This window comes from Fukomys damarensis, unplaced genomic scaffold (genome assembly GCF_012274545.1).
Source record: "Fukomys damarensis isolate Sample0158 unplaced genomic scaffold, DMR_v1.0_HiC HiC_scaffold_3, whole genome shotgun sequence".
NCBI classification, from domain to species: domain Eukaryota; kingdom Metazoa; phylum Chordata; class Mammalia; order Rodentia; family Bathyergidae; genus Fukomys; species Fukomys damarensis.
In genome coordinates this window covers 30,765,194-30,779,059 of record NW_022900915.1, presented here as the reverse complement: position 1 = coordinate 30,779,059, position 13,866 = coordinate 30,765,194, and positions in this window count along the sequence as shown.

Genomic DNA, 13,866 nt, shown 5'->3' with positions numbered 1-13,866 from the left:
ATATATATGGAACTACTTTTTAAAAATGTAAAAAAAAAAGAGTAAAAGAGAGCCAGAAGCTCATGCCTATAGCATCCATAAGTGAGCACAGATCCCAGTGAGCAGCTGTGTGGACAAGAGAAGAGCAGCTGCAGGGAAATCTAGCCAGAGCCCTGCCCTGACCCAGCAGCTTAGGCATACAGGCCCAAGCCAAAGCCCCACCAGGAAAAGAGCTGCATAGGCACACAAACATCAGCTGGAGGCAAGCCCCAATACCATCAATAAGTACACAGAAATCCTAGCCAGAATTCTGTACAGCCACAGCCAAAGTTCCTCCCAGACAATAGCTTCATAGGGTCCCTAGCCAGAGGTAGACCTAGATATCACCCCAAGTGTACACAGGCCCAAGCCAGAAGCCTTCAGAGACAACAGGTCAGCTCAGGAATCCAAATGGCCACTGTTCTCAACCCAAAAATTAATGCACTGGTGAGCAGCTGAGAAAAGGCTGCTTGGTGGCTTGCTGAGATTTGAAGAACATTGGGTGAGCAATAAGTTGCCTCAACAAAGGCACAGCAGGCTGCATCTGTTGAAATGATAAGAAACCTAAGTAAGTCTCAAAACCAGACTTCCAGATGATCAAAGACAACCCCAAAGAGAAATGAGACGAAACACTGTGATACTCAACCACCTGGACTCCCTGAACTGGCAATGAAAAAGGATCTGGAAAAAATGAAATCAGAAATGCTTTCTCAGGAAACAGCAGAGATTGTGCCCATAGTGCAAGGCATGATTAATATATCTAGAACAGACACAGATAAAAACAATAGAGTAGCTCAGGTACATGGTGGAATCACAACATGGGAAACAAATGGAATCCATAAAATAGACACAAAGAGATTCCCAGAAGACTAAAAGCTCCATTGAAAGTTTACACAGAAGACTGAGCTGATGTGAGGACAGAATTTCAGATATTGAAGAAAGGATTGAAATTTGTGACCAGGAAAAGAAAACCTTCTTAAAAATAGTAAGGGACCATGAGAAATCAATCCAGCAGCTGCTATATGATACAGAGAAGAATAACATAAGACTGATGGAAATCAATGCAGAAACAGGAGAGTGTGCAGATGACATAAAAGAACTGTTCACAGAAGTAATGGCAGAAAATTTCCTAAGTAGGGGAAAAGAACTTGACATATAGTTGAGTGCGACATATAGAACTCCAATTAGCTGTGATAAAAAAACCTATATGTAGGCAATATAATAGTAAAGATTCCAGAAACCCAACAAAAGAACAAAATGCTACAAGCAGTAAAATAAAAGAAACAAATCACATACAAATTAAAGCTCATCACAATCTCAGCAGACTTCTCAACACAAACACTCAAGGCAAGAAAAGCTTAGATTGATATATTTTAAGTCCTAAAGGAAAACAGCATACAACTGAAATTGATCTATTCTGCAAAACTATCTTTCAAAATTGATGAAGAAATAAGATACTTTTATGACAAAGAGCACCTTAGGAACTTTATGAATACAAAACCAGCACTCCAAAAACTTTTGAACAATATCTTCAGAACAGACAGTGAGGAAGCCCAGCCGAATGAATCTATCAAGCACAACAAGAAATTAAATGCAAAGGGGGAGAATCCAACAAAAAGAAAAAATCATGACAAGGATAAGTCAATACATATCAGTTATCACCACCAATGTTAATGGTCTCAATTCACCAAAAGAAACAGACTGGCAGAATGGGTCAAGAAGTAAGAACCAGCAATATGCTGCATACAATAAACACACTTAATTCAAAAAGAAACTCATAGAGTAAAAGGTAAAGGGGGGAAAATAATACTCTATGTGACAGGAATCAGAAAAAAAGCAGGCATAGCTATCCTCTTTGCAGATCAAGTGGATTTCAAAGCAGTATTGATTAAGGTACACAAAGAAGGACATTACATCCTTGTAAGGGAACAATCCAAGAGGAAGTGATAACAATCATAAATGTATATGCATCAAAACTCATGCACCCAGGTATATAAAACAAATACTAGCAGACATGAAAAAACAAATAAGCACTAATATAAAAGCAGTGGGTGATGTCAATACCACACTGTCACAAATAGATAGGTCAACTAAACAAAAAAATGAACAATAAAATACTAGAATTCAATCAAACATTGATTTTTTTGGTGCTGACCTGGTATTCAGCTACTTTACTAAATTTGGTTAAAGCCAGTTGTAGTGGCACACACCTGTAACTCCAGCACCTGGGAGGCTGAGACAGGAGGATCGCTATGAGTTCAAGACCAGCCTGGGCCACATAGTGAGTTCCAGGTCAGTCTCAACTACATAGTGAGACCCTGTCTCAAAACAACAACAATAACAACAACAACAACAACAACAAACACAACTAGACCTTAAAGAAGAAATCAGGCAGTTTCTACAATTAAATGACAATATCAATACAACAAATTGGAATCTATGGGATAAAATGAAAGCAATCTTATGAGAGAAATTATTAGCAGTATATACTCATATTAGGAAAACAGAGTGAGCTCAATTACACAACCTGATGCTGAAACTCAAGCTTCCAGAAAAAGAAGAGCAGGACAAACCAAGCTCATATAAGAGAGGAGATTATAACAATCAAACCAGAAATCAATGCAATCAACTCTAAGAAAATTACACAAAAAATCAATGAAGCAAAGTGTTAGTTCTTTGAAAGAAAAAACAAAATTGACAAGCCCTTAGCCAACCTTATCCAATAAAAGGAAATAAAAGGCCCAAATCCATGCAATTAAGAATGAAAAAGGGTGAAATTACAATCTACCCAGCAGAAAACCAGATCATCAATACCTACTTCAAGAACCTATATTCCAGTAAGATGGAAAGCACAGACAAAATGGACAGATTCCTAGATATATATGAATTACCAAAGTTGAATGAAGAAGTTGTAAAAATTCTAAACAATGCAATATCAGTCAGCAAAATTGGAAAAGTTATTAAACACTTACCAACTAAGAAAATCCAGGCCCTGATGACTTCACTGCTGAATTCTATAAGACATTTAGAGAGGAACTATTTCCATTACTGTTTAAACTATTCAATGAAATTGAAAGGGAGGCAATACTCCCAAATTCATTCCTGGAAGCAAGCATCACTTTGATCCCCAAAACAATGAGAGACCCAACTGAAAAAGAGACCTATAGGCCAATCACACTATTGAACATAGATGCAAAAATCTTTAATAAGAATGTAGGAAATCATTAAGAAGATCATACACCACACCCTGACTAAGTGGGATTCATCCCAGGGATGCAGGGATGGTTCAACATATGCAAATCAATAAATGTAATCCACTATATTAATAGGGCCATAGACAAAAAACATAAATGATCATCTCAATAGATGCAGAAAAAGCATTTGACAAAATCCAACACACATTCATGATAAAAACCCTACAAAGAATTGGAATAGATGATCTCTATCTCAACCTGATGAAAGCCATCTATGAAAAACCAACAACCAATATCATACTAAATGGTCAAAAATTATAATCCTTTACCCCAAAATCAGTAACAAGACAAGATGTCCAGTATCACCATTCTGGTTCAATATAGTCTTGGAAACATTAGCCACAGCAATTAGGAAAAAGAAAGAAATAAAAGGAATAAAGATAGGAAATGAAGAAGATACATTGTCATTATTTGCAGATGACATGATACTCTATATAGAAGAGCTAAAGAACTCCACCAAAAGTCTTCTAGTAACCAAATTTAGTGTTTTGGGGGTTTCTTTGTGTGTGGTTTTATGAGACAGGGGCTCACTGTGTAATTGAGACTGATGTGGAACTCACTATGTAGCCCAGACTGGTCTTGAACTCACAGTGATCCTCCTGTCTCAGCCTCCCAGTTGCTGGGGTTACAGGTGTATTCCACCACACCTGGCTTTAACCAAATTTAGTAAAGTAGCTGGATACCAGGTCAGCACAAAAAAAAATCAATAATTTTCCTGTATACCAACAGATTCACTGAAAGAAGAACTGGAGAAACAACTCCCTTCACAATAACATATAAAAAAAGAAATACCTAGGAATCAACCTAACAAAAGAAATCAAAGACCTCTACTCTGAAAACTACAGCACTCTGAAAAAAAAGGATTCAAGAGATATCAGAAAATGGAAAGACATCCCTTGCTCCTGGGTAGGAAAAATCAACATAGTGAAAACGGTCATACTTCCAAAACTGCTATATAGATTCAATGCAATCCCAATTGAAATTCCAGCAGCATATTTCACAGACCTTGAGAAAACAATCCAAAAATTCATTTGGAACCAGAAGAAACCTAGAATAGCAAAAGCAATTTTAGTCAATAAAGACAAGGTAGTGGGTATCACAATTCCCAACTTGAAACTATACTACAAAGCTAACATGATAAAAACAGCATGACATTGGCTAGGAAACACACCTGAGGATCAGTGGAACAGAATAGAAGATGCACAAACAACTCCAGACACAATCAGCCACCTCATCTTTGACAAAGGAGCTAAACACCCTCACTGGAGGAAAGATAGCCTCTTTAATAAGTGGTGCTGGAAAAACTGGGTTTCAACTTGCTAAAGATGTAAACTAGACCTATGTCTCTCACCATGCACTAAGCTAAAATTGAAATAGATTAAAGATCTAAATATTAAAACAGAAACACTAAACTGATAAGATAGGTAGAACTCTTGAAGACATTGGTATAGGAAAAGATTTCATAAATAAAACTCAACTGAACATGAACTAACACAAACAATGACCAAGTGAGATCTATTCTTATTAAAAAGCATCTGCACTGCAAGAGAAACCACCAACAGTGTGAAAAGACAACCCACAATGTGCGAAAAATAATTTACCAGCAGTTCCTCAGGCAAAGGTCTACTATCTAGAATATACAAAGAACTTAGAAAAATCAGACCTCCCAAACCTAAAGACCCAGTTCAAAAATAGGTATCTAAAATAAACACACATTTCTCAGACAAAGAAGTAAAAGCAGCAAATAAACATATTTTTTTTAAAAGTTCAGCATCATTGTTCATTTGAGAGATGCAAATGAAAACAATGCTGAGATTCCACCTCACCCCAGAAAAAATGCCTGCTATCTTGAAAGCAACCAATAACAAATGGGGGGGGGGGGGGCTGTAAGGAAAAAGGAACCCCGTTCCACTGCTTGTAGGAGGGTTGACTGTTGCAACCACTATGGAAATCAGTATGGAGATACCTCAAAGAACTAGATTTAGAAGCCCCATTTGACCCGGCTACTTCCCTGCTGGGTATCTTCCCAAAGAATTAAAAGAATCATACCGCAGTAATATATGTGCATCCATGTTCACACTAACACAGTTTGTAATAGCTAAAACCTGGTAATAGCCCAATTGTCCATCAACTGCAGACTGGATAAAGAAAATGTGGTTTTTTATTTTATAAAATAGAGTATTATTCATCCATGAAAATGAAAAATTAGAGACATTCACAGCTAAATGGATGTACATTGAAGTGATAATCCTAAGTGAAATAAATAGGGCATATGTGTAAATATCAAATAGTTTCTCTGATGTGAGAAATTGAAAGTTTAAGGACTAAAAGGCATAATGGATAATGACAAATAGGAAGAAAACTGGCAAAAGGGAAGGGGAAGTGAGGGAGTAGGTGTAGGCAAAAGGAAAGAAGGGAATGGAACCAATATGAGAAAATGAAAACATAGAAACAATGACTTTGTAAATAGGGAAGGGGTGGAAGGATTGAAGGGAGGGTGGGAGAATGGTGAGAAAATAAGAACCAAGGTGACTACATAAAGACACAAATTTCCACTGATGAATGTCATTATATTGCATACCTGAAATGTACCAATAAAATTAATTTTTAAAAATTACAAGAATAAAAATCTTACGCTACTAAGTGGTCAAAAATAGCATATGAAACACTGATATTTATATCTATGATGCTTAGGTAGACTAGAATGTCTCTGAATGTGTACAGCAAAAGTCAAAATATGATTGACTTCGGAGGAAACTGTATGACTAGCGATAAGAAACAGGCAATCTGTATTCCCCTAATGTTTTAATTTTTCACTAGATATAATTAATACATTTCAAAAAATAAAAATGAAAGAGAAGAGTAGTTTGGCTCAAAATCTAATCTAATTCACTATTGATACTCCTATTTTAACTGTTTACACTTTTACCAGGATTTTTAAAATGTCAATATTTATATATAAATAAAACTAAAGATTATACTAGAGATTCTAAGCTAGATGAAACTATGCATCCTCATTCAGAACATGGTGGTAGATATCAGGTCAACAATGAGTCATATGACCTGGGGCTAAAAAATGAACTACATATAGAAGTCACTTTCACCTTTTTCCCTTGGCTTGTTCCTCTCTCGCAGATGTAACCACTATTTTTCAGGGCACTCAAGTTACAAATAATGCTTGTGACTTATTTCCTGTTTTGAAAAATACACTGTATCACGCCTTTAATTAAGATTCTGAGTAGTGAACCTAGAGACATTATTATACATATGCCTTGTCAGGAGCATTGAAATCAACCCATGAGACTAATTAGGCTTGATATTGTGTCTCCAAGATGGCAGATAGAATAACTCTTGAGAAAGATGTTTCTGAAAGGGAGAAGCTAAAACAAAAAAAACAAAAGTGGAAAAACAGTCACTTCTTCGAATGGGCAAACAGCCACAAGGATCTAAATCTACATTTTGAGGACTCTAAGCAGAAATGACAAAACATTTCTAATTCCACCTCCTTTAAATCTTTCTTAACATTGTAAGTAGTCACTTACTAGATCTTATTGATCATATTACACATTTCCATTTAAAAGTAAACAAAGATGTTCATCTTTTCATGACATAACCTGATTGAACAATATGTATGTAGGCTCCACTCTTTGATGGAAAAGTTGCACGTCACATTGCAACACAAATCCAGTTGTGCACATTAAGATGTCTTCCAAAACTAAGTCACTATACACACCTGTTGTCATTGCATTAGAGTGGAAAGACTGCATAATTAGGAACTGGAAAATTAATCCTAATTCCTTTTAATAGTTTCATAAATGGTCTAAAGCTACCCACTTAAACAAAATATTCTTTCCTTGCTAAAATACAGAAACAACTGATTACAAAACTTGGAAAATAAAGAGTTAACCTACCTTGCAAGCACAAGGGCCCAATCCCTGGTACCAAAAAAGAAGAAAAAATCTTAAAGAGTTAATCTGAATGTATCTCAAATTCCTATCTTTGACTGAGCTTACTTCTTACAATCTCTTTGAAGAATTATCTCAGCTACATTTAGAAATACCTTAGTTGATGAAGGCTTTAGTTTGTGAAAACTTTGGTTCTCAAATAGAAGTGTTTGACAAAATTTTGCCTCTATTCACAACTATGACCACCTTCCCCAGAAACATGGAACTAATTAAGTCTGTGACCCATGGTAGCATTGTATACTATTGGCTTAACAGGAATCACTTCTCTCAAATCTATTATACCAGTGTAGAACCAGGCCAGACTCACAATATATATGTTCTTTAAAAACCTAAATTATATTATTATTGAGAATATTAGGAAATGCACATAATGGTATATTTGATAATAATACAGTGATTTAAAATTTTCAGACAATGATAATTATATTTGGGGTATATCAAAGATAGATGTATGGCAAAATATTTGGGGTGAAGTACCACGGAGAAAGAATGACAGAGACTGTAGAGGGAGAAAGGGCTTGAGGTAGTATGAAAGTTCTTGAGCAACTGTGGTAAGACATCAGTAACTGGTAAATTTAATAAAGAGTATCATATGGATATTTACTTATTCTTGCACTTTTCTGCCATTTTGAAATATTTAAAAATAAAAATGATAGGAAAATAAAATTATTTCTTCTTTCCTTGCTCTTCTAAGCACAACTTGGCAGAAAACGGATTTTTCCTTAACTCACCCAGGTTTGATCTCCAAACTCATCCTCTTCTTAGTGATTCTGCCATTTTGAAATATTTAAAAATAAAAATGATAGGAAAATAAAATTATTTCTTCTTTCCTTCCTCTTCTAAGCACAACTTGGCAGAAAACGGATTTTTTCCTTAACTCACCCAGGTTTGATCTCCAAACTCATCCTCTTCTTAGTGCCCAGATTAGCATTGAGATTAGCTGGGATTAGCTCTCCTTTCAGTCCTCACATTTAACCAGTCAACAAATCCCGAGGGCTGTTGAATTCTACTTTCTCTGTCCTAGTACAAATTGAAATCATTGAAGTTAACATAATGTTAAATCATTTTCCCATTCTTGCTCATTCTAGACTGATTTTCTAAAACACCAATTTGTTCATATCCCTTGCTTCCTGAAAAAAAAGAAACCTTCCATATTCTACTGATGCCTAAAAGAACAAAATCTATGCCCATGTAGCCCCGACTACATTCCTTCACCTCATATGTGAACTGAGCAGTAAATACCCACATGCTTTAAAAAAAATCTTCTGCTTGTTTTGGTAGCAAACTAGCTTAGAACTGCTATATTGAATCAAGAATAGTTTTTATTTATAAGGTATTTTTAAAAATTTATCATTGAACTTTTAAGAAAAATCAAAACCTGCACTACAGGAATCTATGCAGGTGCTGGGCTGCTTCAGAAATGAGGACACTATGAACAGCCTGAAGTCTGAATGGAAGGAGTCTATGCAAAGATATGGATTTCTAATATGCTATATGAGATTAGAAAATGTTTCTTGCTAGTATCATTAATCAGAGTTAAAATATTACCTTACAAAGCCCAGCAGTCCTAGACACCAACTATTTATTTCCCCGCTGCTTTCTTGTAAAAGCATGCCAGCATGAATTTGATGAACACCTTACTCTAATCTGTCTGCTCAGCCCTACCACCTGTTGTATAAATTATTATCGGTCAGGGATTGGGGCTGGCTTATTTGTCTTCAGGAAAGAAAGACCAAGAGAAAAGAGATTGGCCTAATCACATATTTCTTTAAACAGGTACACCCACCTAGTCTCTTGGACTTGGCAAGCCTTTTGCCTACAAATTGTGATTGCTGATATGTAGTAAAATTATTTTCACTGTGAAGTAAATTTAGATTGAGCCATTTATCACAGAACATCAAGAGCTGTCTTAAAAGATAAAATGAATTGTGGCTCAATTGCCTAGTTAATTTCCTAAAAGTGGAGAGTCCTTATCAGTATCTAGCATGAGGGTTGCTCATGCACATACCTACTAATCCTCTTCACCAGATTTAAGATTAGAATTCATAAACACCTAACACACACACACACACACACACACACTTCTTATCCCAGTATTATAACAATGTATGCACTCAATATATGTTTAAGAAATTAGTGTTATTATATTATATTATATTATATTATATTATATATATTAATAACTATATATATGTTATTAATGTTAACTATGCAGTAAATTTTGTCCTTCTGGTCATGGTACATTAGAAATATAGAGCTCAGAGGTAGCTTTAGGATTCACTGGATGCTGCTATTTATTTTCCAGATAAGAACACTGAGATAAGAGATGGAGACAGTTGTCTAAAGTCAGGCAACTAATGAATGGAGAATCTGAAAGGAGCCTCAGTTCTAGTGTTGCCTCTCTGAATCACACTAAGCTTTCTCCTATCAGAGGAATCTAATTGCAAGGTAAAATGTAACCATGTGAGCTTATTTCCATGAATAACATTTTATTTTTTGCTTCAAATGAAAAAAACTATATATTTTTAAGACCTACTGTAGATTAATCAGAATACTGAGAAAAGTATTGATTGAAAGACACCAACAATCTATGGCACTATCATAATAAATCATGGCAAGAAAGACCTCTCTCCTTTTTCCTACATTGATTCACACAGGATTTATAAGGCAAATTTACTATCTTGCATAGAATTTGAGTAGACTGAAAAGACATAAAACAAAGCAAAAATAATATATTGTGTTCATCTGGACATCCAGAAAACTTGTATGAGAATCAATTTTGCTCAATTTTGTGTGGAACAGAGATTTGCAAAGGTTTAAGAGCCTCATAAGGTGAAATCTAGTTAGTTATTCCCTGTGAAGCACAAAAAGACATTGTCACCAACCATAAAAGGCAGAGTGATTTTGGATTGCCACATTTTAAATTTATAATGGCAACTGAGCATTAAAATGCCAATGAGTAATTAACTAAGTAAGCTCATTTATTCCCAAAAAAAGACTTTTTAACTAAGATAGGAAAAGTTTTTAGTTATAACAATTCTAAGAATCTGAGTGGTCTCCAGAGTTCCTTAGACTGAGTTCTGCAGACAAATAAGTCTTCTGATGGCCTATGGAACACCTCTGAGTGGCTGAGCAACCAATATTTCATGTAGGCATTGGGCCACTGAGTTTTCAGGCTAGAGAAGCTTACAGTTGTATTTTTCCACCTAGTGAGAAAGCAGAGTTCATGGTGAAAATGAAATCTCTGAGGAAATCAAAAAAGGAATTCTCATACCCAAATGTGTTTCTCCTCTTGGAAATCCAAATAAGCCTGAAAAGGGAATTCCTTGTAGAATGCAGGAAAAAATGTGGATGGCAACTACCACCTGCCACTGATTCACTGGAGCTACCAAAACTCTACCATGCTATATTTGTGTAATGATTATAAATCAAAATATTTGATCTGAGCACTTCTTTAATCCAATGAATTCAAGATGATCAAAATGATAAAGATACCTGTACAATTGTGATTATCCTTATCTAAATAATTGATGTTGAAAAACAAAAACTAGCAGCTGCCATAAAAATAATAACTAATAATTATTGTGACTGTCTCCATTATTCTCTGTGAATTATTACAACTAATCTTACAATAACTCCTCTGAGATATTTACTATTATCTGTTAAAACTCATGCTACTACCTTCTGTTTGAATAAGTTTTTTTTTAGCCAAAGCACTTTGTGAGTAGTCTCTTCTAAGCCACTTGGCATATTCTGCCTTGATTTCTAAGTTATGTGCTTACCTATCTCTTTTCCTGATTATAAACACTTTGTAAGCAGGAACTACAATGAGAAAATAATAGTGCTTCCTCCACATATGAGAATCAATAAATATCTGTTAGATTGGATGGAATAAATTTGAGTAGATACGTACACGTGTAAAGAAATCCCTGTTTCCTTGAAGTTCATTAACAAATAACTGCTCAACTTTTTCTCAATTGTCACAACATCCTTATAGCTCCAAATTTAAGCAAATGAGTTCCTTCTATATTCCATGTTACTCTAATTTGAAGGATTTAAATATTAAAGGGTACAGAATCCAAAGCATATCATTTCCAAATAGTCAAATGCTGATAGGAAAGGTTACAGATGCTGTAATTAACACCAATATGGCAGCTCATGGGGGTAGGTTTATTATACTGAAATCATAAAATAATTACTTTAACAAGTATTGATGGCCTCTCCCTCATTAATACTTTCATTTCATAAGCATTGTCCTGCATCATAGTCTTTAATGGTCATTTGTTATATAAGATTTAGTTTTCCTGGATGGTATTAGAAAGCCAGATAGTTAATTTGTTGGCAAAGAAACATACTTAAGAAATGAAGGTAACTTTCTCAGGAAGCTGATTGAATTATGTTATTTGACAGTGCTAAATATCTTATAGTCATAAATTCATTCTCATCATTTTCTATCACACCCTGCCCTATTTTGAGCATATGTTTACTGTTTTCTTGTATTGTTTTAAATGAAGGCAATGGCACTGGAAGTTTTGGTATTGTTATCTTATGGTCAATGATTGTGTCATCTTTCAGAATAAAGCTAAAATTATAAACTTTTGTTTGGTATGTAGCTACAGGTTATAGAACAAATTAAAATAGTATAAAATAACCTCTTGTAGGCTCTTATATAATCTCTATTTCCATTTTCCATTGCATACCTTTCTAGTTTGGGAGAAAAACAATTTTCTATGATTTGGAAAAGTTCTTAAATTTTTGGCTTTGTATCATCAAATATGAATAACTTTCTGAAATATTAACTATAATTCAAGATACAAAGTAATGTTAAACCATGACTTGGGCATACAAAAATTATATATATCAAATAGAACTTTCATTAAAAAGTATTTAGTCTTATTATGTTCAATAAATTTTGAAATGTTGTGCTAAATACTATTCTGATGCCTGTTTTTAAAATGCTTGTTATAACACTAAATTGACTTCGTAACCATTAATGGGTAACAGACTCCAAGTTTTTTAATGCCATAAAGGTTACAAGGGTGGTAATATTAATTAGAACTGCACTATCCTTAGATACATCCTTTTCTCCAGAAGCTCTGTACACATTTATAAAAATTCCCATGGTAGACATCAGTGAAAATCTAAGATGTAGACCCATAGAGATAAATACTTTACCTGTAGAGGTGATATAAATACCTCACATATATAGTATGTGAGCTATTGGTTTCAATTCAGAATTATAGAACCAGGCAACTGTTAGCACAAATACTGAGATTTATTTTCCCCCCAAAGAGATAAAGGTTCTTGAGATAAACAGTGAGGTAAGTGGCAGATAAAAAAGGAGATTCTGAGATATAGCTGGCTGACATAAAAGACGTAACTAATGTATCCTTCCCCATACCAGCAAATGGGACCATCTGGCCAGGTTTTCATTTAAGTCAGTGTGGAGAAAAGTGAGATTGCTACTTGGCCAATATTTGCTTAAAGTTTAAAATAGAAATTAAACAATAAAATCACTGAAAAAATGATAAAGATGAAATACTTTGTATACTTTAAAATTTTTTACTCCTCTTCACCTGCCTGCCTGCCTGAGATCACCCGGTGGGTGCGCAACCTCCCGGACTGTGCGACAACAGACTCAGTAAGGAAGGTTGCCACACGGGTGCCCTTGAAACACTCCCACGACCTCCCCTGCCCCATTCTCAAACCTCCTGATTAGGCCAGTCCTTAGACCAAGTCTGCAGAGGCATAGGTTCTCATGAAGGGTAGTTTTCTGAGCTCCCAACTTTGAACATCTTTAAACAAAGGGCAGGGGAAACCTGTAATAGAACTGAGTGGAGTTCAACCCTGAGGGACAGGAAACTCAAGTTAGGCCTTCTGGACTGATTTCAGTCTCAGTCGTGGGGAACTGCCATTGGCTAGCTGAGACCATGGGATTCGGCTCTGCATATGGCTGTACATGTGGTATAATATGACAACAGAGACATAGTCTGAAAGAGACCCTTCAAATTCTTTTTTTTCTCTTTTTTCTTTTCCTCATTCCACCCTAAAATTTCTTTCTTTTTTCTGTCCTCTCTCTCCAACTCAGTCTCTTGCTCCACCATATTATCCCTCATCTCCCTTTTTATTCCAGCTCCTGAATAACTCAGACTTCTTTTACTATTTTTTGTTATTAGGAGGGGTTTCTCTTTATGTTCTTTTCTCCAGTCATTTTACCTCACTCATGGCTCTGTACCTTCAAGGGAAGGCAAGCACCTGTTATTGTTAAGGGGATATATTATTGTCCTTATTCCTGCACTCTCTCTATCCCCCCTGAAGTTTATAGCTTTGCAAAGATAGTAAGGTAATTCTACATCCTCTGGATTCACTTCAAAATAGTTTTCTGAGCTCCCAACTTTGAACATCTTTAAACAAAGGGCAGGGGAAACCTGTAATAGAACTGAGTGGAGTTCAACCCTGAGGGACAGGAAACTCAAGTTAGGCCTTCTGGACTGATTTCAGTCTCAGTCGTGGGGAACTGCCATTGGCTAGCTGAGACCATGGGATTCGGCTCTGCATATGGCTGTACATGTGGTATAATATGACAACAGAGACATAGTCTGAAAGAGACCCTTCAAATTCTTTTTTTT